This window comes from Caretta caretta, chromosome 14, assembly GCF_965140235.1.
Source record: "Caretta caretta isolate rCarCar2 chromosome 14, rCarCar1.hap1, whole genome shotgun sequence".
Taxonomy (NCBI): domain Eukaryota; kingdom Metazoa; phylum Chordata; order Testudines; family Cheloniidae; genus Caretta; species Caretta caretta.
Window position 1 is genome coordinate 7,044,255 of NC_134219.1, and position 25,349 is coordinate 7,069,603.

General features: G+C 45.3%; 1 long non-coding RNA gene across 1 annotated transcript; it reads left to right on the forward strand.

Annotated features, from left to right (window-relative positions):
* Window positions 1–211: 211 nt before the first annotated feature.
* Window positions 212–24,979, forward strand: LOC142069239 (uncharacterized). Its single transcript, XR_012665038.1, has 3 exons — window positions 212–299; window positions 1,425–1,485; window positions 22,891–24,979. It is a non-coding gene; the product is annotated as an uncharacterized LOC142069239 (long non-coding RNA).
* The last annotated feature ends 370 nt before the right edge of the window (window positions 24,980–25,349 follow it).

Sequence of the window (25,349 nt, forward strand, 5' to 3'; positions counted from 1 at the left end):
AAGAAATTGTTAACCTTAACGCTTGTGCTCTGGCAAGGCAATGGATATGCTAAGGATAATGTGGTTTCGAGAGGAACAAACGCACAGGCTTTTGGAGGGAGACGGAACTTTTTTCACTGTGGGACCAGTCAAAGTCAAAGGAAACTGGCTGGAAGAGAGCAAGCAAGAGAGAGAGAGAGAGAGAGAGAGAGAACGGACTCATGTTCCAGAGGAGAAGCGTCCGAGAGGGGGGACTTGCAATCCTGAAAGGATGCTAACCCAAATCCTGAGGAACACTCCAGATTGGTGAGGAAGATAAGGTAGGGAATGACATATAGATGTTCTATTGCTTTCTCTAGAGCTGTACGTTTCTTCTTTGTCTGAAGTAAAGAGTGATCTATTTGGGAACCCTGTTAGCAAAGTCTGTGTATTATGTGCTTCAACTATCCCGTGTCCCCGGAGAGGTTAACTGTAACCCAGAGTGCCCTGGGAAAACATGTGATTAAGCTACTGAGGAGTCTGGGGGAGCTGGCACTAGTTTCAGGATCCAGGCAGTTGGTCCCTGAGGTCTCAGCTCTCAGAAATGGGGGGCTAGACAGGGGATCTGCACCACAGGAATGTGCTTAGAGCGGGATTCAGCTCAGACTCAGGAAGCTTAAAGCATACGGGTCCAGCATATTGGGACCCATACACAGCAGTCTGGTAAGAGTCCGGAAGGGGAACTCGACTAGAACTGTGACATAAGCCTTTCTCTTCTAGGTCACTACTTCAGAGCCAGCCTAGGTCTGGAGTCAACTGTTTTGTCCACTGAATGTCTGTTCAAAGGCTTGTGTGAAGTGAATTAGTGGTCTTCACTCTGTATCAAAATGTGCCATAAGCAATCAGCACCCTGGTAGACTCAGAGAGGCCAAGGGCTGAAATGGGCCATGGAGAAGGAATATCCTCTTACCTTTCGAGGATCTGAATTAAAGAACATTCCCAATTATATCAGGATGTAAATGTATAGAGATATAATGTCTGATGCCTGAGGGTGTAAACTGACTACTAAATGTTTATGATTCGGAAGAAACTTCTTCAGTAAGCACTTTCTGACGCATCTGGCATTGGCCACTGTCCTTGACAGAACACTAAACCAGATAGACTTGAGTCTGATCCTGTCTGGCAATTCATGTTTCTATGTCCCTCTAATGCAGGGTTAAGGAAGAGATGCAGGGAAAAATTTGTGCTCGCCTACCTGCTTCTGTGAATAAACAGGGTTTTCTGATGGTAATAAAAACAAACAGAGCATTTTCTTACATTAACTTTAAATTTTCTTGATGTTCCATTGTGGAGAATCTGGTAAAAAATACCCTGTAGATGCAGCCCTGCTGGTCTGAGCACCTTCCTTTAGTTTTTCTGTTAGTTTTTTTTTAATTAAAATCTTAAACAGAATTTGTTTCTTGCAGTTTTGCTGCTGCCAAGATACTTACCAGATGTGGCATATGCCTCAAAGGAGCTCAGAACTGGGTAAGCTCCTAACCCAAATTATTTTACTTGCCATTTCCTTTCTTGGCAAAAGGCCCCATATGAGAGCATCTTAAACCGTCCACTAGAAAGGAAAATGTTATATAGCTTTAAAAATAGTTTGTGTCTGGGCTGGGCATGGAGGGCAGCTAGTGTAATTATAAATGGTGATTAACAAGATCATGCCTGCTCAAGTCACTTGTGACTTGCTGAATTCAAGTTAATGACCATGAAATGCATTATTAATAATACTCGGGCCAGCTGCTAGTACTATGAGTGACATATTTAAAGTAGCCAATGGAAGCCAGTAAATAGTATCATATGTTAACAGTTAAGAGCTTAAGCCCTTCGTTGAAAACTTTACCCCCATGGTGAGTGTTTGAAGTTTGCATTCTGCCTTTTTAATGTTTTTAGAGGCTTCTTGCATTCAGCTCTTTATAGCTTCAACTTTCCAGCTTATTTTTGGAGCTTCAGACCAAGAACTGGGATTTGGAAATAGCGTTTGAGCCTGTGTGCAGTGACCATTTTAAATGGCAGATGGGTACATTCATTTTGCCTAACTTGGGAGCCAATTGAAAACTGTGACTCAAACTTGGACCTGACTAGGCTTGGATTCCGCTCAATAGAAGGTGAAGAAAAGAGCAGCAAAGTGATAAAAATTAAATGGGAAAACCATTTGGCTGAAAGAGCTGACAGAATGAAAAATCAACAAAATGTGTGGAGCAAGTACAATTCATATCGTATGTTAAGACACCACCTAACAAATCCATCAGGTGGTTACATTACAGGTGGGAAAAGATTCACAAGCTAGAGTTTTGCAAAAAATTAATTTGAAAGGTTTGCAGAAAGCTCTGACTTCACAAGATTCACCTCGCCCTAATTGAGCTTGTGTCTTCAATGACCTACTCCTGTTTCTATCTCCATGTATATCATTTTAATGTCTGTCTCTTCAGTTCCCCCACATCTTCTTGAAGGTTTTTGTCCTTCTCCTTCCTTTGTGTTCATGCAGCTCTCTCTGTTTCCCGGCTTACGTGGGTCAGAAGTACCAAAGCATCAGGAGAACGCTTATTAATGAGACCTTTCTAGCTTGATTTTCCTTTTAGCAATGCATCTGAACTTCAGAGTTTAATCTGAACCAAAGTGCCCCCAGCTGAGGGTTGTCCATCATCACTATCCTGGCCAACACCTGAGTTCTAAGGGACCCTATCTAAAGCAATGCATGTGGCATCCCATCCAGCTCCCTCCCTCTTTTGAGCATGTCCAAACATCTCCAACTCTCCATGAGCCTGACACTGCCCTTCTCTCCACTCCACATCACCTGTTAGGCTGCAGTGAAACACACTTGCCCGCACCCTTTTTGTGAGGCCCTAGAGTGCCCTACATGGAGACAGCAGGTGCTCGGATGTCATGACGGATAGATGAAAGACAAGGTGGGTGAGGTAATGTCTTTTATTGGACCAGCTTCTGTAGGGGAGAGAAACGAGCTTTCACGCTCACACAGAGCTCTTCTTCAGCTCTCAATGGGTGGACAGATAGCAGGTGGAGCTGAGACCCAAATTTCCAAGGGCAAGAAAGGACAGTTGGTGTCTGCAATGGCCTGCTATTGTCATTGTATTACAGCCAGCCAAGATTAGGGTCCCATTATGCTAGGTGCTGTAAACCTCGTAAGAGACAGCCACTGTCTCTCACGTTAACAGACAATGGGCAGGATTGGAGGGAAAGAGGTATCGTGACTCATCCCCTGTCACACAACAAATCAATGGCAGAGACAGAATTAGAGCCTAGGTGTTTTGTCTCCCAGTCCTGTACACTATCCACTGAATCATGATTCCTCTCAGAACCCCCTTCAGGCTATGGCTGACTGGCTTGGCTGTAGAATTTGCAGGGTAAGAGAGAAAGAAAGAGTAGATCCCTCCCTCTGATAAGTGCTATACTTTCATCTTCTCTTTTTCCTTTTCCTCACATTCTCTCCTATTCCTTTCTTCTCTCTGCCTTCCTCTTCACTCCTTCATCTCCCCTTCCCTCGTGACCACATTATTCATTCCCTCTGTCACCACCTCTCTCAGTGTTCTGCCTTCCGTTTGTTAAGGCCAGTCCTGTGCAGAATTTCACTGGACTGCTTATTCTATGCAATGCAGAATCACGCAGGATGCAGTGTAAAATATAGATGCACAAGTGGACAGATTAATTCTGGTGAGCAACTCGACATGAATGCTACAGGGAAGCTTCATAAGTCTGTGGACCCGTTTGTTCTTACGAATGGTCCATCCTGGTTCACAGCTCTTGTATAAGCTGTTGTTAATGGTAAGAGCTTAGCTCTGAGAATGAAGGAGACTCAGTCGATTGCCAGCTATGTGCCAATGAGCATAGACTAACTCAGTGAGAATTTCCTGGACCTCTAGCTTCTGTTGTGGCCCCATTGCCAGCTACCATCCCTGATTTTGACCTATTGCTGGCTGTCGTCTTGTCTGGAAGGCTAGTTCTTTGGAAGCAATGATGAATCAACAACATGGGTAATTTTCTGGAGCTGTTACAGCTCATGAAAAGATATTGACCTTCCAGTTGTGCACATTATGATCACTTGCCAGAGAATGCAAAATACAGTCCCTCTGAAATTCAGTATGAGCTCATCAACATTAATGTTGCATGAGTTTGCAAGCAGATGGCAGGGGACATTCAACTAGTTGGAATGTACTCTATAGTAGTAGACCAAACTTGCATGTGGCAAACAGCTGAGCTTTGGCCTGAGGTAGGGGATACCACTCCCAACTTAACAGCACATAAAGAATGTGTTTACATCCACGGCTATAACTGAACATGACTCAGCCCCACTCTGCAATGACGTAGGTCAAGAGCTAACTTTTTGGGGACTGTAAAACTGTATAATATTAACATCTAATAACAAACACCGTATTTTTACATTCATGATCGCACTTTTCATCTTGAAGGATCCCAAAGAGCTTTACAAACTGTCCAGCGATGTACATTATTACATATAGTACTGTGTATACAATATTGTTGAAGGGTGATAGCCACTTAGTTAAGAGTGCAACCAGCCTCCATTATATACCATTATTTTAGCCCCCTCTTTGTCCTCACCCCCTCCAACTATGGCTTGGGAAATTTGTTTGACGTGAAAATTGTCATTTTCTACTTTGAAGGTGAAAAATAATTTTTCTACAAAGTTTGAGGAAAATCTGTCAAGCCATTTTTGAGTTATTGGTCATTTTAAAATACCCTGATTTTGACTATTCATTACCGATTCTGTAGTGTCTCTGTGTCTCCTCCTTGCTCAGAAATGCCCCACTACCACTTCAAACTTTGCATATAGTGAAATCTTTCCTTATAATTATGTATTTAAAGAAACTGGGTTGCACCTGAGCAGTTATTCGTTACGCTTGTTGTGGCTGGTATTGTGATGAAATATGCATTTCCTTGCACTTGATAAGAATGTGCCTGTGTTTATTATGTAGGCCAGCGGCTCTCAACCTTTCCAGACGACTGTCCCCTTTCAGGAGTCTGATTCGTCTGGTGTACCCTCAAGTTTCATCTCACTTAAAAATGACTTGCTCCCAAAATCAGACCTAAAAATACAAAAGGGTCACAGCCACACTGTTACTGACAAATTGCTGACTCTCTCCTTTTTACCTTATAATTATAAAATGAAACAATTGGAATATAAATATTGTACTTTCATTTCAGTGTATAGTATACAGAGCAGTATAAACAAGACATTGTCTGTATGAAATTTTAGTTTGTACTGACTTCGGTCCTGCTTTTTATTAGCCTGTTGTAAAACTAGACAAATATCTAGATGAGTTGATGTACCCCATGGAAGAGCTCTGTGTACCCCTAGGGGTACTCGTTCCCCTGGTTGAGAACCACTGAATTAGGCAGTGTAATTGCTCACTTCTTTGCTTATAAGAGTTGGGTTTTGTAGTTGATGCAGTAGATAGATGATGTAGTAAATAAACACTTAGCAACCTTAACTGGTTGTCGCATTGGTAGCTTTCATTTTTGGAAGGCATGTACTGTATATATTCATCATAAGGTAAAATGCGTTCTTGGGCAGAAGGCTAGCACAAGGACTATATGTACTGTGTGCATTTATACGTGTCCATATAAAAATCACATTGAAGTGCAGCCACCTCTGGGGTGGAACAGAGCAGCTATTCAGCCTCGCAACATTGCACAGCAGTTTAGGACACAGAGTAAAGAAGATTGTGGTATTCCATTGAAGTTGCAAACAGGATTGTAAATGGATAGCTACTCGGGGTGGTATTATCATTGACCCATTTAGTTTGTGGTAGCACCAAGAGCCCTCATAAGGCCTGTACAAACAGATAGTAAGACATTAAACTCCTACCTAATGCAGAACTATTTTAACCCAGAATGTCTGGACATTGGCTTTACGTCTCAAACACCATTATTTTCACGGGCCCCTAACACCAGGCTGAGCTTTTGGTTCACTACCAGCACAAGTGGAGGAGTGTCATCTACAGTTCTGAATCACCAGCACCATTTCCTTTGCCCCTTCTCCACCCTATCCCTCCCCCCCCCCCCCGAATATTTCTTGGAAGTCTCCCAATCATGCTCCAGATGCAGCTGTTCAAGGGAGCGCTAGGCTGGAATCCTGCCCAGCTGACGCATAGCTGCACAAGGAACTGGAGTGGGGAAGAGAGCCCCCTCCCCCATCGTGTACCATTTCCACTGGACAATACAGTGCAAGACTTTCCCCTCTAAGTCTAGCTGGCAATGCCCTTTGCAGGGGCATCATTTGCTTTGGGGCAAGAGGGGCAGTTGCCCTCTGCAACCTTGGTTTGCACCATCCCACCAGATTTTTCATAGGTCTATATGGTCCATTATGTTGTCCACTCCTCCCCCTTCCTCCCCCCCCAACATTGGGGGATATAATATAACCACATTAATGTTCTATATGCTGACACAGTCCCCCTCCGCCCAGAATTTTTCTAGGACGTGAGCCCTGCCCCTGTGCCATCCAGTGAAGTGGTATTTCTGAGCTTGCCCAATATCCTTACTGGCCAACCCCCATGTTAGCAAACAAGGGATGCATGAGCCACAGCTTCATCTCCCCTTCTCACCATCTTCTTCCCAACAAAGGGACGGGGGGGACTCATTTCCTTCTATCAGCAAACGCCTCCAAAAATTCATTGCAAGGGGGAAAACATCAGACAACTTGCCCATTCTTAGCCTTGTCACCCCCCCTCCCTGACCCCCTTCTATATCAAACACATTCCAGCCATGCCTGTCTGCTGCTACAAAGCCGGCCAGCTTAATAATTAATAGCATGGAGGGTTTACAATAATTAGCCACTGGGATGTTTGCAGTACAAAAGGGGGACCAAAGGCAGCATGGGTTCCTGCAGCGTCACAGATGCCATGGTGACGGGTGCAGTATAAAGATATAGATGGAATAGAATAGCCTTGGAGAGGGGCATGCCAAGAGCACAGCCATGGGACACATGCACAGCACAAATTCATGCAGGAGGGGAGCAGATGTCCACTGTTCCCCACCTCAAACCCAGCACTAGTTGGACACAGGCGCCTCTGGAACTGGGCTCAGACCTTGCATCCAGGTTGGGCATGAGGAATCCATTCCTCACATCTCCCTCACAGTTTCTGTGGGACTTGGCCTTCCGGTCCAGGCTCAGGACTGGGTTATATATTATTATTTTACCAGGCTTGGCACCTCCCGGCTCTCACCAGATATAGGGCCTTAGGCTCAGGAGCACAAGAAACAACATGGACATTTTGTTACATTCCTTGGGTTTGCCTCAAGCTCGAGTAGAAGCGGTGCTTGGCACGGCAGCATGCTCTTGCTTTCTGAGTCTAGTTGGGACGAGTTGGTCATTGACGCATTGGGGGAGGAGCAGGAAGCCCAAACCGTTTGTAGGCAAATGGCAACTTAGACGACGTTTGAGAAGCACTGAGCTTGATTCGCCCCATGTTGCTTGGTTTAAGTGCAGTTACACCAGAGTAACGCAGAAGTCACGGTGGCGAGTCAGACCCACTGTTTCCATGGAAGCCCAAAAGCATGGTAAGACTACACGAAAATAGAGGTTATCAGTATCACCATGGTTTGGATTAGTTCCTGTCATCACTTCTGTGTCCCCTATTTCAATGAACCAAGACTCCTTCCAACCACCGATGCTCCAACAGTCCTTATGTCACCCCTGATCCCAGCTGCTTTTTATCCAGCTGGTTAATAAATAGGACAATCTTAACATTTCATTTATTTTAAAATTATTTGAAAGGTTGCCCTCGCTGTGGGAGAAGAGGCCCAGATGTCCTCAGTACAGGCTCTTCCAAACCTCTTAAAGACAAAAAAAAAAAAAAAAGTGTATGCCAAGTGAGCCTCATTAAAGTACAGACCTTGTCCTGTTTAGTACAGATCTTACCATTCTCATTTACTCCCTTACTGTATGCTGGTCCTCACCTGCTCTTCCCTGTCCTCCAAAGACCTAATGTTCCCCGCACCAACTATCCCATCGAGTATCAATGTCAGATCACCATTGTGAAATCAGATAGCGCTATCCACACCATGACTCTGGATAAGCCCCTCATGGGGAAGAGATGTACAACATTGTTAATGTTAAGAGAGGCTCAGCCCCTTGCCTGTAATCCCTTTATTATTATAGATTAGTCTTGAAATACTTACCATGACTCTTAGAACATGGATTCTCTACCTGAATGTCTCAGAGCTCTTTGGAAGCGTTAATTAAGCCTCATTCTATGAGGCAAGTCAGTAATGTTTTGCATATGGGTAAATTGAGGGCACAGTTCAAAAGGTCAGTCCAAGATAACACAATATGTCTGTGGCCGAGTCAGGGAACAGAATATAGGAGTGCTAATTTCTCTAGACAATGTTTCCTCCTAAAAGAAGAGAGACCAGTTCTAAAAATCAGGAACCAAAAAACAGCTCAGAAAAGAGGAAATAAAGTTTAGAAAATGACACCTTGAACAAGCTATTTGGAAACAAAGCACAACAGTTAGTTTAAAATTAAAATCTGCTGGTAGGAATACGTGGAATAGGTTCTGTTTCAAACAATGGAGTTTGAAATGAGGGTCAGCACTCAATGTTAAAAATGACCAGAAGGATTTTCAGTGCAAAATTATAATCACCAAAGGTCACAGAGCATAAATAGAAAGACTGTAGAAAACGTAAGAGAGGGGATGAGGAAAGGGCACTTAGAAAGGGTGTTGGCTGTGTGGATGCCGATCTGCAGCCGTACTCCGAAAACAAGTTTTGTTTAGTTAAGCCCCAAGCCTAACAAAGCTGAAGGTTCAGGGTTTTGCCAGTTCCAGGTTAAATTGTGACCATGTCTCTATTGCCCATGCAAAGCGTGACTGGGTTTCAGAACTACTGGGAAGCAAAAGGATGAATCTGGCTCCAGTGAATGAAAAAACGCAGCCTAAGCTGGGAATGAAGCTGCTAACCTAAATGCACCAATACTTACCTACAATAAACAATGTCACCCAAGGCCCCTCTCTCTAAACAAAAGATGGTGTTTTTCTTTCTTTCCACACTTCTTTTCTCTCCTGTTGATCTGTCCCGTTCCACCAGGTTTCCCAATAAGCCCAAAAATTTAGGGAAAGGAATGTGATCTGTCTATGAACTAAAGACCAATTGATGTAACTGATTGTTTTGATGAGGAACGCACACGCTTTGAAGTGGAATCTCTGCATGCGGATTTGTAATCCGCTCTTCTTCACTGAGTAGCTTGGGGGGTACGGATGGGGAGAGCTGCAGAAAGAGAAGTGTGTTTAAAACAAAGTGGAGTCATCCTCTTCCAGAAAAATGAGAAATCTTCAAGACCCAGGCAACAAAGTTGTAGCACTGAGGGAAAATAACATGGCAACTGGCAATGGTGAGAACCAGGAAAACAGGGTAGTCCACCAGTAAGGTTTAAATAATTACTTTCAGGAGATAGGAGACCTAAGGGCATGGAGGAAAAAGAGGAGTTGGTAAAGGTCTGGAGTGAACCACGGGGCTTTGGAGCAGAGGGGACAGGGATGCATTGGGAATCTAAAAAGAGAGAGAGATTATGGGTCTCAGTAGCAAAATAAGTGCTTATTTCATGGCACTGGCTTTTTGTTCCCTCACAGAAATCTAATTATCTCTCACACCAACATGCTTAATGAATGAACTTGTACTCAGGTTGCTAACCTGTGTTGAAGCCCATAACACCACATCTACGCTGCTATTGTTACCCGAGCTAGCTAGATTAAAGCTACAATCACACTGACAATGTGGATGTAGACTCTGGTTGGGAGCAGGGAACTTTGACTAGCTTCTCTAAGGTGCCATACACAACTACAACCCATTACGCCTACTGAGCTTAAGGTACTTATTAACCCTTCAAAAAACCGAGATGCGCCCCAACCAAAACCCAAGATGTGACCACCCCTGATTTTGCATCTTAGGGTCTCTTCTTAAAGGAGATAGGAGAGAAAAACAAAGACATGAAAATCCTAGACAGTGTGAAATATCCTTGGGTAAGAAAAAGGGGTTGGGTGGAATACCTGTCAGCAGCCAAGCAGGGCTTTTTATCCCACTTCACTGCTTCTTGGTTATGTAGGAGCCTGAGTGTACAGATACCAGTGAGCACATGTCTATATGTGAGTGGTCTATTGACTGACTCTTGCCTATTTACACTATTGTAGTACCACCCTAAAACGCTGCTGGTGGGAGTCGTATATTTCCAAGCGTAAGAACAATAATAACCATTTTGTATTTCTTTAACTACTTTAGGGCTACCCTTGCACAGTTACCACTCTCATTGAGTTCAGGGACTGCATAAGGGCAGAGTTTAGCTCTTGGAATTAAGGGCAGCTGTGCAACCCTTTGATTGTTGTTTAAAATTGAGTGAACAGGCATTATAGGAAGGAATGCTTTGAGTAAATGAGTATTTTGATCTGTATTGTAATGATGATGCCAGCACAGGCACTAAATGCCTGACTGGCCCCAAAATTACCATCACCTTCCAGACTTAATTTTTAACAACATCGTGACTTTTATAACTCCCTCCCAAAATATATGTCCACTGAAATCACACCAATAATGGTGGATTACAGGGGTGTGACTATAGATAATTCATGTCCCAAGAAAGCTAGTTCTACTGATATTGTTCAGAAATAGTTCATTTCCTTAGCTAAAAAAAAGGGAGAGGTGTGTGTGGAAAGAAAGCAGTAATTGAAAGTCGAGCCCACTTAAAATAGCTTAGATCAAAATCGAAGAATTGAAGCTTTTTTTTCCATTGCAGAAATGATTTGGCCTTGAACCATGCAGACCTTGCTTGCTATTCTGCAATTGAAAAGAGTCTTTTGTGAGGATTTTTTAAAATAATTACTACAAAGCACTTCAAGTGGAATTCTGATTGTTGTCTCTTTCTCATTTCATGCTTTCATGATACTTTTGTTCAAGGATGAATCTTTTATGAAATGTCTGTTTTAGGTTACACCCTCCAGAACCTTATTATTTGCGTTAAAAAAAACAAAACATTTATTTGTAAGGTTTATGAGACATGTTTACATTTGGGCCATTCGGAATAGCCCTGTGAGTTGATTGCAGTTTCAGCTGATGTTCAGCTGGATTTGCATCACCAAGCTGTATGCGCAAACAGCAGTGAGTGAATACATGGGCTTGTTCACTAGATTTCCAACGCTGAGTGACCTGCTCATGACAGCACTAATTAAGAAGCAGTTGACTCTCTCTTTCAAAGTGAAAATGCTGTCAGCAGGAAGAGGAGAAATATCTTTCCTCTGGTAGACAGGTGGTTAGCAGGACAACTGCTGGACAAAAGCTGGAGGAGAACACAAAGCACACAGACTGCCTCTTTACATAAAATGAGACACAGATCTTTGAAATGTAAAAGTTACGCAGCGATCACCTTCTGCAATGAGTGGCAGAAAAATGCCTTTAAGACAGAACCAAATCACACTTCCCTGATTTTTCTAAGGCATCTTAAGGACCTTTTGATCTCACTGAGGTATTTATTATCATAGTCTATTTGTTACGAATTGTGGCGTTGTTGAGAGCCAAAGTGAATTAACTTTGTACTAAAGGCTTTATAACAGAAAGCCTTTTGGCTTTGTAGCATATAGTGCCTTGGAATGCAATCTCTCATCAGAAGGGGTAAAAAGGAAGTAGGATCATAAACTTGGGAAGAGTCACACCTCCTTAACAATGCCTCAGAAGAACCCAGTACCTAAATAATGCAGCTTTGGCTAATCCATTTATAAAGGTGTAATCAGCAAATTAGTTTTTGGTGCCAGTCACAGCAGTGGCTTCTTTTAGACAATGTTTCTTAGCTACTGGCTGTGATCTGATTCCCTCCATCCCTGTTTTTCACACCCACACACCATCTCCTTTCAACCCACCACTGACCCACAATAAAACGGGGGAATTGGTCTGGCTCCACCTCAAGAAATGCTGACTATGGGGCAGGGAACGCAGGGCAAAATTCTCCCTTTGAATCTGCATTGGTTCAATGGATAGGATGCAGCAAGCACATACCGCGCGTACACACACACACACACACACACACACACACACACACACTCACATCTTTGTGTTCAACTCAATGGCTTCCATTGACTTTGTGTGCAACTCCCCCCACCCCCGCCCCTCCTACATCTCTATACACAGAACTTCAATGAGAGTTTCAGGAAGCTGGCAGAATATGCCCTTGAGAGCTGCAGTGTGGCTTGGAGAGGAGAGTCTGGCACACGTATAGGGCTGTGCAAACTCTGCAGGGTTCAGTTCACAAAAGGGTTCGGCCAAATGACCTCTGCGATTTGGGTTTGCAGGGGCTGGACACGCGACGTATCTTTGCAGCTTCACCTGGCGGCTCCAAGATCAATTCAATCCAAACTTCAAGGGGAGCTCTTCAACAGCTAGCCCTGCTTTATCCTTTTCCCGCCGCAGCCAACCGTCAGCAAGGCCCAGGACCCACCCTTTTTCTTAAATATCTTGATGGGGCTGGTTGCTGGGGGAACCATTTGAGGCTTGGGGAGGGGAGGGGGAGAGAAGATGGCTGAGGGAAGGTTCACTGGGTCCCCAGTAGTGGGGGCAGTTGCCCTCAGTCTGTTTTCACTGAGCAGGGGCCGAGGTTCAGGCGTGTGTCAGAGCTGGAGCCCCTGACGCGGCTCCACACCGCTCCAGCCCCAGGAGGCCCGTGTGGAACGAGTGGGTGGCTTCAGTGCCTCCTGGATACGCCACTCGGTCATCGGTGCTGGGGGCCAAGTGCGACATACAAGGGGGTGTGGAGGCTTCTGCCAGAGTCTATGACCTAGGTAACATGCCCAAGGAAGTAGGATGCTTGGGCGTTGGTGTGCGGGAAGGGATGTCAGGCTGGGATGCTTGCCGTGAGGGGCATGTGGGAGATTATGGCAGCTGGGTGGTGGTATCAAGGATCTTGTCACTTCTGAGGGGTCAGGAAAAATTAAAAGAGGAGGTGCCACCATGTCAAGGTTCCTCCCCCACTCTGAACTCTAGGGTACAGATGTGGGGACCTGCATGAAAAACCTCCTAAGCTTATCTTTACCAGCTTAGGTCAAAACTTCCCCAAGGTACAAAATATTCCACCCGTTGTCCTTGGACTGGCCGCTACCACCACCAAACTAATACTGGTTACTGGGGAAGAGCTGTTTGGACGCATCCTTCCCCCCAAAATACTTCCCAAAACCTTGCACCCCACTTCCTGGACAAGGTTTGGTAAAAAGCCTCACCAATTTGCCTAGGTGACTACAGACCCAGACCCTTGGATCTTAAGAACAATGAACAATCCTCCCAACACTTGCACCCCCCTTTTCCTGGGAAATGTTGGATAAAAAGCCTCACCAATTTGCATAGGTGACCACAGACCCAAACCCTTGGATCTGAGAACAATGAAAAAGTATTCAGTTTTTTACAAGAAGACTTTTAATAAAAAATAGAAGTAAATAGAAATAAAGAAATCCCCCCTGTAAAATCAGGATGGTAGATATCTTACAGGGTAATTAGATTCAAAAACATAGAGAACCCCTCTAGGCAAAACCTTAAATTACAAAAAAGATACACAGACAGAAATAGTTATTCTATTCAGCACAATTCTTTTCTCAGCCATTTAAAGAAATCATAATCTAACACATACCTAGCTAGATTACTTACTAAAAGTTCTAAGACTCCATTCCTGGTCTATCCCCGGCAAAGACCCAGCATACAGACAGACACAGACCCTTTGTTTCTCTCCCTCCTCCCAGCTTTTGAAAGTATCTTGTCTCCTCATTGGTCATTTTGGTCAGGTGCCAGCGAGGTTACCTTTAGCTTCTTAACCCTTTACAGGTGAGAGGAGCTTTCCCCTGGCCAGGAGGGATTCCCAAGGGGTTTACCCTTCCCTTTATATTTATGACACACCTCCAGGCAGCTAGGCCCAAATCAGTCTTCCACAGCGAGTGTGTCGCCAGAAGAGGAGTGGACTGGAGGCGTAATGGGCATGCGATGGGAAAGGGAGGAAGCTGACTGAGCTTGGCCCACTGTAGGAACCCATTTGGCACATGCAAAGGACTAGATCTGCTGGGGGTGCCCATCACGAACACCATTGTCCCCTCTTGCAGAGCAGAAAGAAGGAAGGGCTCCTGCTCTGGTGAAGGCTCTGCAGCGTGGGTGTTGTCCATCCAGCTTAGTCAGGTGCAGTGTGGTCTGGTCCTGTAAACTGATTCTGAGCACACGTCTGGGTCAGTTTTACTGACTTGTTTTCCTGGGTCACCTGCCTCCACTGCTCTGCTGTGAAGCAGCACCAAGCCTCCCACTAAATCACAAAAGAGAAATAGTAACTTTCTGTACTAACACAATTTAACTTTGGCCAAGTCTTCAGTGGCAAGAGTTGAGGCAGTGTATTCTAGTGGCTAGATCAGAGGTGGGCAAACTATGACCCACAGGCCACATCTGGCCCACAGGACCATCCTGCCCGGCCCCTGAGCTCCCAGCCAGGGAGGCTAGCCCCCGGCCCCTCCCCTGCAGCCTCAGCGCATGGCCAGCACTCTGGGAGTTGGGAGGTGGTTGGATAAGGGGCAGCAGGTCCCGGGGGGCAGGGAGAAGGGGGCGGTTGCATAGGGTGGAGGTTCTGCGGGGCGGGGGGCAGTCAGGGGATGGGGAACAGGACGCATTGGATAGGCATGGGAATCCCGGGGGGGCGCGGCTGTCAGGGGGCGGGGAGCAGGGCGGGTTGGATAGGGGGCAAGGTCCTGGGGGGCGGTTAGGGGCAGGGGTCCCAGGAGGGGGCAATCAGGGGACAAGGAGCAGGGGGGGTTGGATGGGTCAGGAGTTCTGAGGGGGGCAGGCAGGGGGTGGGAAGTGGGAGGGGGCAGATAGGGGGCAGGGGCCAGGCTGTTTGGGGAGGCACAGCCTTCTCTACCTGGCCCTCCATTCAGTTTCTCAACACCGATGTGGCCCTCGGGTGAAAAAGTTTGCCCACCCCTGGACTAGATAATGGTACTCAGGAGACATCCGTTTTCCCCCAGCTCTGTTACTGACCTTCTGCAATTCACTCCATCTCTGTGTACAACTGTTTCCTCTTCTGTCATGTCTATTTAGATTGCAAACTCTTCATGGCAGGCATGAGTATGTACAATGCAGCGTCTCTAGGGCTAATGTAATATAGCCAACATATAAATAATATTAAACAACATAAGGATCTCAAATGAGTTCGTTCTGTTCTATTAACTGATTCCTGCTTTTAACACATTAATTAATAAATGTTGGTCCAGATTCTGCTCTCACTTACACCAATGTAAATCTGGAGTGATGCCAATGGCCTGCATGGGGTTATTCCAGATTTACACTGGCGCAAAATCTGGTTCATCACCTCTGTTATTTGGACCTTAAATGCAAAAGTTTTTTCCCTGAGCTCACTAGATGGGCCCCTCGGCTGTCTTTAAAATGGCACAGGCGTGACTGCATTCTTTGCATTTTTTCATTTAGTTTACAACACATTGTTATTAGAATAGTGGTTATTTCCTAATACCCTGCTCAGAATTGTGAAATTTAAAGTGATTACATATTTGCACTTGCCAACTATGCAGTAGCATCTTATGTGAAATGTTTCCTAGTCACTGTCTGCTGCTATGTTAGAACGGGGAAGGGGGGAGGAGGGGAAAGGGTAGAGGGGGAAGCAATTGGGGTGGGGGAAGAAGGGGGAGCTAGTGCAAGAAATTGCTAAACTAGGAACAGGGTCACAATATGCAATATATCCATGTACATCTCGGGTGGGGTTTAAATGGTGCCTAAGGGAGTTAGGCACTTATACCCACATTCCCCAAGGTATTCAGGAGTTGCTCCATCAGTGTTGCAAGGCCTAATGACAATATTTTTCAAGGTATTTAGATGCCTCAAGCTGAAGACAGGCACCTCATCTTTCAGGACCTAAATACCTGTACAAATCTGGCCCTAAGTCTCTTACGTGGCTACGGCCCATTTCCAAAAATGACAAAAGCACTTAGTGGGACGTAGGTGCCTCTCAATGAGACTTGGACTCCTAAGGCCTATGTCCTCAAAGGCATTTAGGTGCCTAAGTCCCACTGAAATATTTTGGAGGATCCGGGCTTTAGGGCTTACAGTGCCGAGTGAAGCAATGGCTAAATACTTTTTAAAACCTGGGCCTTAAAATCCTTAGGCTCCTTTCAAAATCCCAGCCCTAGAGGGTACAGTCTTGGGAATTTCCTTACAATAATTCTCCCAGGTGTATATAGCCCACTTTGACTCTGAGCCCCGTAACCCCTGTCTAGTTATGTTTTGGGTCCTGACCCTCCAGTCCCACAGGAGTAGTGATTACTCACATGGAGCCCAGGTCTGTCACCCATACTTACTGAGTTTCCCTTTGGAAAGAAGAGGCACAAATTCCTCCCAGGGCTTTATGGAGTGCAGCACATTCCCTGCTGCATGGCTAGCGTGTAGAGGTGGTGGAGCCATTGCTCTGCCTATCCCTTCCCTGCCGGCTGTCTGACACTGTTGGTCTCAGAAGGCATGTCTACACTGCAATGCAAGCCTGGGCTCAGACTCAGGCATGAGGCTAAACCTCCCCATTCTGTTTACACACCAAGTCTCTCAGACTTGGGCTTGGATCAAGGGCCCTAGGACCTTGTGAGGCTGGATGGTTTGAGCCAAAGTCAGACTGGGACCCAAAGTTCAAGCCCTATTGCTTTGCATGATACACACAACCCCCATACCCTCGACACAGGTCCTGGTCATTCCCCAAAAGTATCCCACAATCCCGTGGGCCAACTTCCTTTGTCCACTCTATCCCAAGAATATCCCGTCGACTTCAGGGAAATGGAAGCAGCCTGCCGTGGTATAGTACAGCAGCTCAGTGAGTCAGTGTTTAACCCTCTCAGAGTCTTTTGAACACCCAGCTGCAAACACACCCCCATCAGAGAACCATCTGTGTTTGCAATGGAGACTGGACAGAAGAAGACTTTTGCAAAGCACGTAGCTTCATGGACAGGGAGCACAGCCAGATTTTGGTAAATCTCTGGTGCAAGGTCAACAAAACAGTGGACTTTAGTAAACATACCAGAAATGACCATGTTTGTGTACCAGCACATAGCGAAGAAGCTGGCAGCACTGCAAATTTACCAGACCGGTGACCAGTTCAGGGAGCAGATTAAGCAGTTCAAGACTATGTACAGGAAGACCCGGGGCCAGAACCTCACCTCAGTGGGTGGTGCATAAGGACATGATCAGCCGGATTGGCACCTTGCTGGCCCTAGAAACCAGCACGGGGCCTGATGGGAGCTAGCAGTAGGCTCCGTGTGAGGACAGTGAAGTCACTCTGTTGCTGAAATTGGTCCCAGAGGTGGCTTTGGAGCAAAAGCAGTAGGGGCTGTTTGATGCTCCCCCTGATGCGGTTCCTGAAGAAGAAACAGAAGGGGCAGCAGCCAGGCCTAAGCCTAGTAAGTTTCTGGCTCCATTTTAATGTTTATTAATACGATATTGGGAGGACTGTATGCCACCAGCAACTTGACTCCCCCGTCACCTCCCCACCCCCACCATGTGAAGTTGACAATGGTGACTAGGAAATGCAAACAGTAAAAACACCTGGAAAGTGAATTTTTAGTTGAGAACGCACAGGTTTTTGCTATGGCATTCCTTAAAAATAATGACCTTACGTTGCCGTGCCTGTAAGGACGGTGCTTTTTAATCACTCAATGGAGTAATGAGCTGCCTGGAAACAGTGAACTGAGTGGGAGAGGGAAATGCTCTCCATTTAAGAATCTCGTCCATTTCAGTTAAAGGCAGTCCATGCAGTCCATAGGTGACAAAATCATTTGTGCCAAGTTTGACTGGGATTTGAAATTTTGTCCAGAAGTGACTGGAGAGGCGGGCAGATGATGGAGAGGAGGAGAAGGGGGGTAAGGAGGATGGCTGTTGCGTTCTGTATGTTTGCATGTAGCCATAACAGACCATGTGATTTCTTCATGAATTCTGACCCAATCCCAGGTGCTGATAGCTGCAGGGCTTTCCTGATGTTGGAGTTCCTGATAGGTAGTCAGATTTTGGGGAAATGCGTATTTCCCCCGGCAGCCTCGGTGGCTGATCAGCCCATTCCACTCACAGACGTGCTGTTCAAGTTACTATATGTTGGAATACTTCAGCTGCATACGCTGCAGGTTTCCCACTGGCAGCTTGGAATAACATCTCCCTTTGCCAATCGGACACCACGAGAACTGTTATGTCCCCCAAAAGGAGGAAGGCCTGAAGTGATAGAAAAAGCTTTGGTAGCATGGGAACTGATGGCACTCCCTCTCTTCCCTCCCCCAACCCAAGAAGTTCTGCAATTTTTAGAGAACAAAAAACTGCTTTGAATGTATAACAGACCGTTGTCTCAGCACGTCTTTCACTGTGATTAACCAGGCTGTGTCCAGGGAGTTTCTGTGGTTTGTAACATCTCTCTCACAATATACTGAAGGTCAGTTTGGAAAAGCAACATTTTGTGTCCTTGAAATTCCACAAGGATTTTTTCTGTGCTCCTGCACTGCACTATTGGAGACAATAACCCTCCATGTCTTGTCCTGTTCCAGGCCCCTCTGCCTCTACTGGCTGCAGTACCTCTAGAGCTCACCCATACTGCAGCAGAAGCCTGGACCAACATACTTTCATGGACCAACCCAAGAGGAAGCGTTTCCATGATGAACTTATGTTTGAAGTTCTGGTCAAGGCCAACAAGCAGGTCCAGAACCAAAGACAGAGGACTTACAGATGGAGGAAAGGCTGAGGCTGGCTGCACAGCCTGAGATCAGGGTTTCAGGCACTTGTTTTGCAGTTCCTGGAATAGGAATGGTGGCCAAGGGAGGAGGACAGAGTTCAGCAGAAAGAACTGTCTGAGCTAATCTCACCAACAGCTGCAACAATACCAGCTCCTGCTGCATCACTTACGCCACAGCCTGAGTCCCCTGTGCAGTACCCTGGGATGCAGTCCAGAAACAGCTTGGCAAACTCCATGGCAGCTTGGCCCATATAGTTGGGCCCCCTGAGGGGCCAGACAGGGCAACTTTGCCCCATGCAGCCCTCCATATCGACCTCCTCTGTGGATGCCTCCACCCTCTGCTCCTGGTGCCAAATGTGCAGCAAATGGGGAAGGAAAGGGAAGGAAAATGGAGGGCCAGGAGACGTGCAATGATAGAACGTTTCTGTCTCGTACGTGGTTTCACTGTTTGCACTTGTTCATGCACATGCCTGATTGCCTCAGAAACCTCTGCCGCCCCTTTACCCACAGTCAAATTTCCAGCACCAAACTGGTTGGCAATGGACTGGTAGCAGTCTGGGGGAGCCAGATACCAGACAGTTATAACAACCCGCTTCTGGACTGGGATGGCTGCCCTAGTGTGTATTGCTTTAAGCTGGAGGGTCAGGGCAAGCTGCTCACAAAACTTGAGAACTGTAGCTTTCTTCATGCTAAACATCTGGGCCAACTGCTGGTCTGCATGAAAATGTGGTCCCACCAGTCTGTGCTTGTGACCCTGCTCCAGAAGTGCCGGCCCACATAGGAGGCATCGGCGGATATACTGGCTGTCACAAACAGCATCAGCCAGGCCAAGACTGCTGTGTCTGTGTTCTCCTCATCCTCTTCCTCCTGATCCATGATAAACTCTGTCAGTTGCCTTTGGAAATGCCACTGAAATGCCCACCAGCATCTTCCAGGCGCTCTGCCCGTTTCCTGACACAGGAGTGAAAGCACAAGCAAAAGACGTTCTTCAAAAGAACTGCACGGAGTGTTCCCGGTGTGGGCATACGGTGGATTTATAGTGGCATTATGATATTTACTGTCTTATTACCTATCCCTTTGCCAATGGTTCCTAAGGCTATGTCTACACTACGCACCTTTTAACATCACAGCTGTGCCGCTAACAGGCGCACAGTGCAGCCACTGTTTGTCGGAGAGAGCCCTGCCGCCGATAAAAAAACTTCCACCCCCAACGAGCCGTAGTAGCTTGGTCGGCAGGAGAGTTCTCCCACCCACAAAGCGCTGGTCACACGGGCGCTTTTCATCAGTAAAACTTTCGTCGTTCGGGGGGGGGGGAGGGAAGTGTTTTTTTCACACCCCTGAATGACAAAAGTTTTACCAACAAAACTCCAGTGTAGACAAAGCCTAACATTGTTAGCTTTTTTTGACTGCCGCTGCACATTGAGTAGATGTTTTGAGAGAACTATCCACGTTGACTCCAAGATCTTTTTCTTGAGTGGTAGCAGCTAATTTAGACCTCATCCTTTTATACGTATATAGTTGGGATTATTTTTTCCAATTTGCATTACTTTGCATTTATCCACATTGAATTTCCTCTGCCATTTTGTTGCCCAGTCATCCAGTTTTGTGAGATCCCTTTGTAACTCTTCACAGTCTGCTTTGGACTTAGCTAGCTTGGAAACAGGCTGGAAACTTTTACTCGTTCATTAGCCCAAGTGAAGTTAGTGGCCTACTAGTGTGAATCAGCACTACTCTCATTGGTAAGGATTGTAGAAGCAAGGCCCAGGCTGCTAAAAATGACTGAAGCTAATTGGAGTAAGCCTATTGTTTTAACTTTGCAATGATACTGCCCCATTGGTGAGACTTCCTCTGAAATACCCATTCCCTGGGTAGCTAAATACCAGAACAATGTCAACAAATTGGACAAGATTCAGAGAAGAGCAATAACAATGATGAAAGGGCTAGATTGATTTATGAGGAAGGATTAAAAGAGCTACATATGTTTATCTTGGCTAAATGATGACTAAGGGTGGGATATAATAATCATCGGCAAGCATGTGAAGGTATAAACACTAAAGGGGGAGAGGAATTATTGAGAATGGTTCAAAATGGTGTGGGGAAGGGGGGTGATAATGAGGAGTAATTGGATTAAATAAAGGAAAGGATCTTTGTGGCTGAAGAGTTGGAAAAAATTCTTCACGGTTCCATCTATTTGTTGTGGAATAGTCTCCTAGGAGAAGCAGTGGAAGCCCCCTGACTTGAGTCATTGCAAACTAGACAGGAGGACCCAGTACTGGGGAATGTAATGCAGGGAACAGACATGGGGGATTTCCAGCTTTAATTTCTATGCTTCCAAACATGCCATAAAAGAATATTTAGAACATTTGTATCCAGTAATTAAATGACTCTTTGATGTGGGGAAAAATAAGGGGGGAAATCATAATTGTACAAATTATCTACATGCAAAAATTAGGAGGCAAGAAATAGAAACCATTCAACAAAGCTTCCCAAGGAAAATCGTTATGGAGCCCTCAAAGATTGTCATGAAATCCCTTTTCATGCAGCAGGAGCATGAAGCATAATATAACTGACCTTGTGCATATGATACTGCTTATGAGTCACAATCTCTACTCCCTTCATGACTAACAGTGGCTCAGGATTTAGTGGGAATCAAAACAAAGCAATTAGCAGATTTCTTGTTGCCCTAATAGCCTATTATTTGTATGACACGTTCTCTAACAATAATTTATACAAAAAAAAGTTTTCTCCATCATAATTGTGAAAGAAAAAAATCATAGCAATCATATGAAGAGCGCAACTCCACATTACAAACAAGAACCATATGTTGACTTATCATGGGAAATATGTAAATACAAGCCTGAGCTGATCCGGAGCACATGTTGTTAGTCATGAAGCAGCTATTTAAAATTCCACGGCTGGATCATTAGCTTCACAGTATCCTTTGTAGAAGACAACAGAGAGCAAGTAATCAGAGTGGCACTGGAAATATTCTCCTCCAAAGACATTACATTTAACTGTGTTTTATGGGATCCATCATTTTTGTGATCCATCAGCTGAGTCAGACTGAGGTGTCCTCTGCCTTGGTTAGCAAGATGAGTTTCATACCTTCTGAGCCATGGAGTAAGAATGAAAGCCCTGGATCAGAAAACCAAATGCTCTGTGGGTGATTAGATTTTTAAGAACAGCCAGCCCCGCTTGAGTGTGTAACTGGGGGGAATGGGCTAATTCAGGGAATTGGTAATAGGCCTTTGACCTCTAGCTCATCAGTTCAAATCAAGCCTATGTGAAATAATGTGGTGACTCTGAGTACAGGCTCAGAGGCAGGATGGTCCAGTGTTCGAGCACTAGCCTCCGACTTGGGTTTACATCCCTGCTCTGTCACTTAGCCTTGCTGTGCCATATTTCCCCATCGTCCAACTGGGGAGAACAGCATGTCCCTTCTTCCCGGGGTGTTATGAGGATAAATGCATTAAAGATTCTGAGTCACTCAGATGCTGTGGAGGCCATGCAAGTTGATCAATAAAACCATTCACCTGTATTCACAGCTAGCTTCTTTGTGGACAAGATTCCACTTTACAAGCTCTAACTGGCACCATGGTTGCCTGTCTCAGCCAAGTAAAAGGGCCACAGAAGCTGTGTTGCCCTTCACCCCCAGAGATGAGGTCGGGGCTGAGACCTGTTCGCTGAGTGGCGTGAGGGCACTTTTGCTGCTGCTGCTGTCTGTGCGCTGCATGAACTGAGGCCGCCAGTCTCCAGATCTGTCCGTCTAGCATCTCTCCCCAATATGGAATTCCCTTTTGAAAGATCTCGGGGGCAGTTCAGATTTTACAGCCCATAAGCAGACATCAGTGAAGCAGGCGAGCAATCTGTGTCTGAGGCTAGGGAGATTTGCTGTGTGACAGCTTGTGGTAGAGTGAGTCACTGTCATTTTTTAAGAAAAACTCGTATTTTTTGTTTTCAGACTTTTTTCACCAAGTCAAAATGTGAACACAATTCACTTGAGCCCAGATCCTCCAAGGTATTTAGGCTCCTAACGCTCATTGATTTCACTGGGAGTCAGGCACCTTTTGAGGGTCTGGGCCTTGGTCCAAAGATCAATTAACTAGAACCCCACTCACCCACTTTCTCTCCCTCCCCACTCGCAGGACACAAAGTTGAGGATGACGGAGGGGGAAACTACTGCCAACAGCTCAAACCTCGGAGAGGAACTTCAGAGCAATCATTCTGACATGCTGAGCCCCTGAACATTAACAAGGCACTCAACTGATGACCTCTTCTCTAAGGCACAATCCTGCTCACCTTACTCTCAAGCAAGTGGTGCTATTAAAGTCAGCAAGCCAAGTTCAGTCCTGGTATAAGTGGGCGTAATTCCATTGAATTCAATGGCCTGGATAATCTCCCTGGGATCTAAGCACGAAGCCTCACGCTGGGTGAGTCCTACCTCCATAGCACTTTCTCCACCATCTTGAGTATAAGGCAGAGGGCCCTCTGTCGTGGCGCCCTGAGTGCAGGGCCAGGGCTCACTTTGTTCTGTGCCACTGGCACTATTCCCCCTGAAAAAAAAAAAAAAAGTTGGGGAGAATTGAAATTATCAAAATCTTGTCGGAAAGAGTGAGAGCTAGGAAGAAGCTTAAAGGAAGCCATTGCTATTGATTTGGGGAGATAACAGAAGGTTGACGGCCATATGAAAGGGGGAGAGAAAATCACAACTCTAAGTACAATAACCAGTGAGAATGAAGGGAGCAGCTCTTATGTTCACACCACAGGCCAGATCCTCAGCTGGTGTAAATCAAGGCAGCAGTGACTGAAATTCTGAACTTTGAAGTCAATTAAATGGTACAATTTACACCTTCTGCAGGTGTGACCCACAGATTGTAGTGGGCTATTTGGCAGATAAGGAGCGCACCTGCAATTTCCTCTCTTCCATCATCAGCTAATTGTTCTTTCTACTGTTCTTCTTTGTTATTTGTATTGCAGTAGTGTCCCCTATATCACAGAATCATAGAATATCAGGGTTGGAAGGGACTTCAGAAGGTCATCTAGTCCAACTCCCTGCTCAAAGCAGGACCAGTCCCCAGTTTTTGCCCCAGATCCCTAAATGGCCTCCTCAAGGATTGAACTCACAACCCTGGGTTTAGCAGGCTAATGCTCAAACCACTGAGCAGATGCTGTCCAAATGCACAGCTCCTGCCACAAAGAGCTCACTGACTAAGCAATAGATGAAAAGTGTGGTGGAGAGAGAGGAATAAAAGATACAATTGAAGACTATTTATTTATGGAAAGTATCAACTATCTTCAACTGGCCCTTGATCCAGACATCAGCCATTGGCAATTCCTTGTAGGCCTCCTCGCAGAAGAGGATTTTGAGGAGGGGGCAGTGGCACTGGGGTCTAGCTCAAAGAAACCATCAGGCATAATGGAGAGCATAGAAGAGAACAGTAAAAAGTTCCAGGTTTAGTTTGGGGCACTCTTGGCAAATTTTCTCGTAAATACGGGGAGATCTTCTTGGGTTTGGTTTTTAACAGAATGATCTTTTAACAATTATTCAAACCAAAGGACAGCGAGAGTGTAAAGTGTGTGTGTGGTATTGATACTTGAATTTATTAAGCATCAATAGCATGCTCAATGCTTTAAAAAGAGAAGGTACGGGCACGGTCTCTAGCCCAAAGAGCTCGCAGTTTAAGGCCTGATCCCGCAAACACTTACACATGCGTTTAATCGAGATGCCGTTCAAGTTTAATCTTTTATTTTCTTTCCAAATTTGTTATTGTGCTTGTCTTGTTTTTTTTTTGTTTTTCTTTTCCCTAATATTGATCTTGTTTGCTATTCAGTCTTGTAATTTATCACGAGTCAATGAGTACAGCTTTATAGTCTTTTTTTTAATTATTGCTTTATAGTGTTTTACAGGGTTAGAGCTGATCAGACAATGTAAAGCTTGGTATAATTGCTGATTCATCATTTGTATTATTACATACAAAAGAATTATGCTAAAAGAATGTTATTTAGGTTGTGAAGTCAACCACCTGAAAAATATGAAATGCCTAGTTTACAGTTCCTGTGCAAACTTAACTTTGTCCCCTTCTGTGTTCATTCTGTGCCCTGTTGGTCCCATGAAAAAACTAGCATGTGATCATGTAATTAAAAACTGTATCATAAGGTATATGAACAATGGGCAAAATTAATACTGATCTGGCCACTGCAAATCTGGGAGCTGCTAACTTTCAAGTGCTTGACTTTGCCATTGAAATAATATCCTTTTAACATCTTTTGTATGTCATTTCCTAGGTTTTTGTTTGTTTGTTTGTTTTAAGAAAAGACTAATTATATTCTGTACAACCCTCTCATTGTGAACCCTTAGTACTGCAGTATCGACTGCTACTATTTGAGATGCAAACATTAGTGGACACCAGGAAAAGGATGCTATCCCAGAGGGGAAGATGGGCCCTTGGTGCCGTATGCTGGGGAGGGGGTCCAGTTCTCTCTCTACCAGGAAGCAGAAGCTCCTGTCCCATGTGGTATTTCAAGAGTCGGGGATGGGCTGCTGGGGCCATGTGCCAAGTCTGCAGAAGGGAGTGATCAGGGTATGAGGGACCTTGGGTGGCCT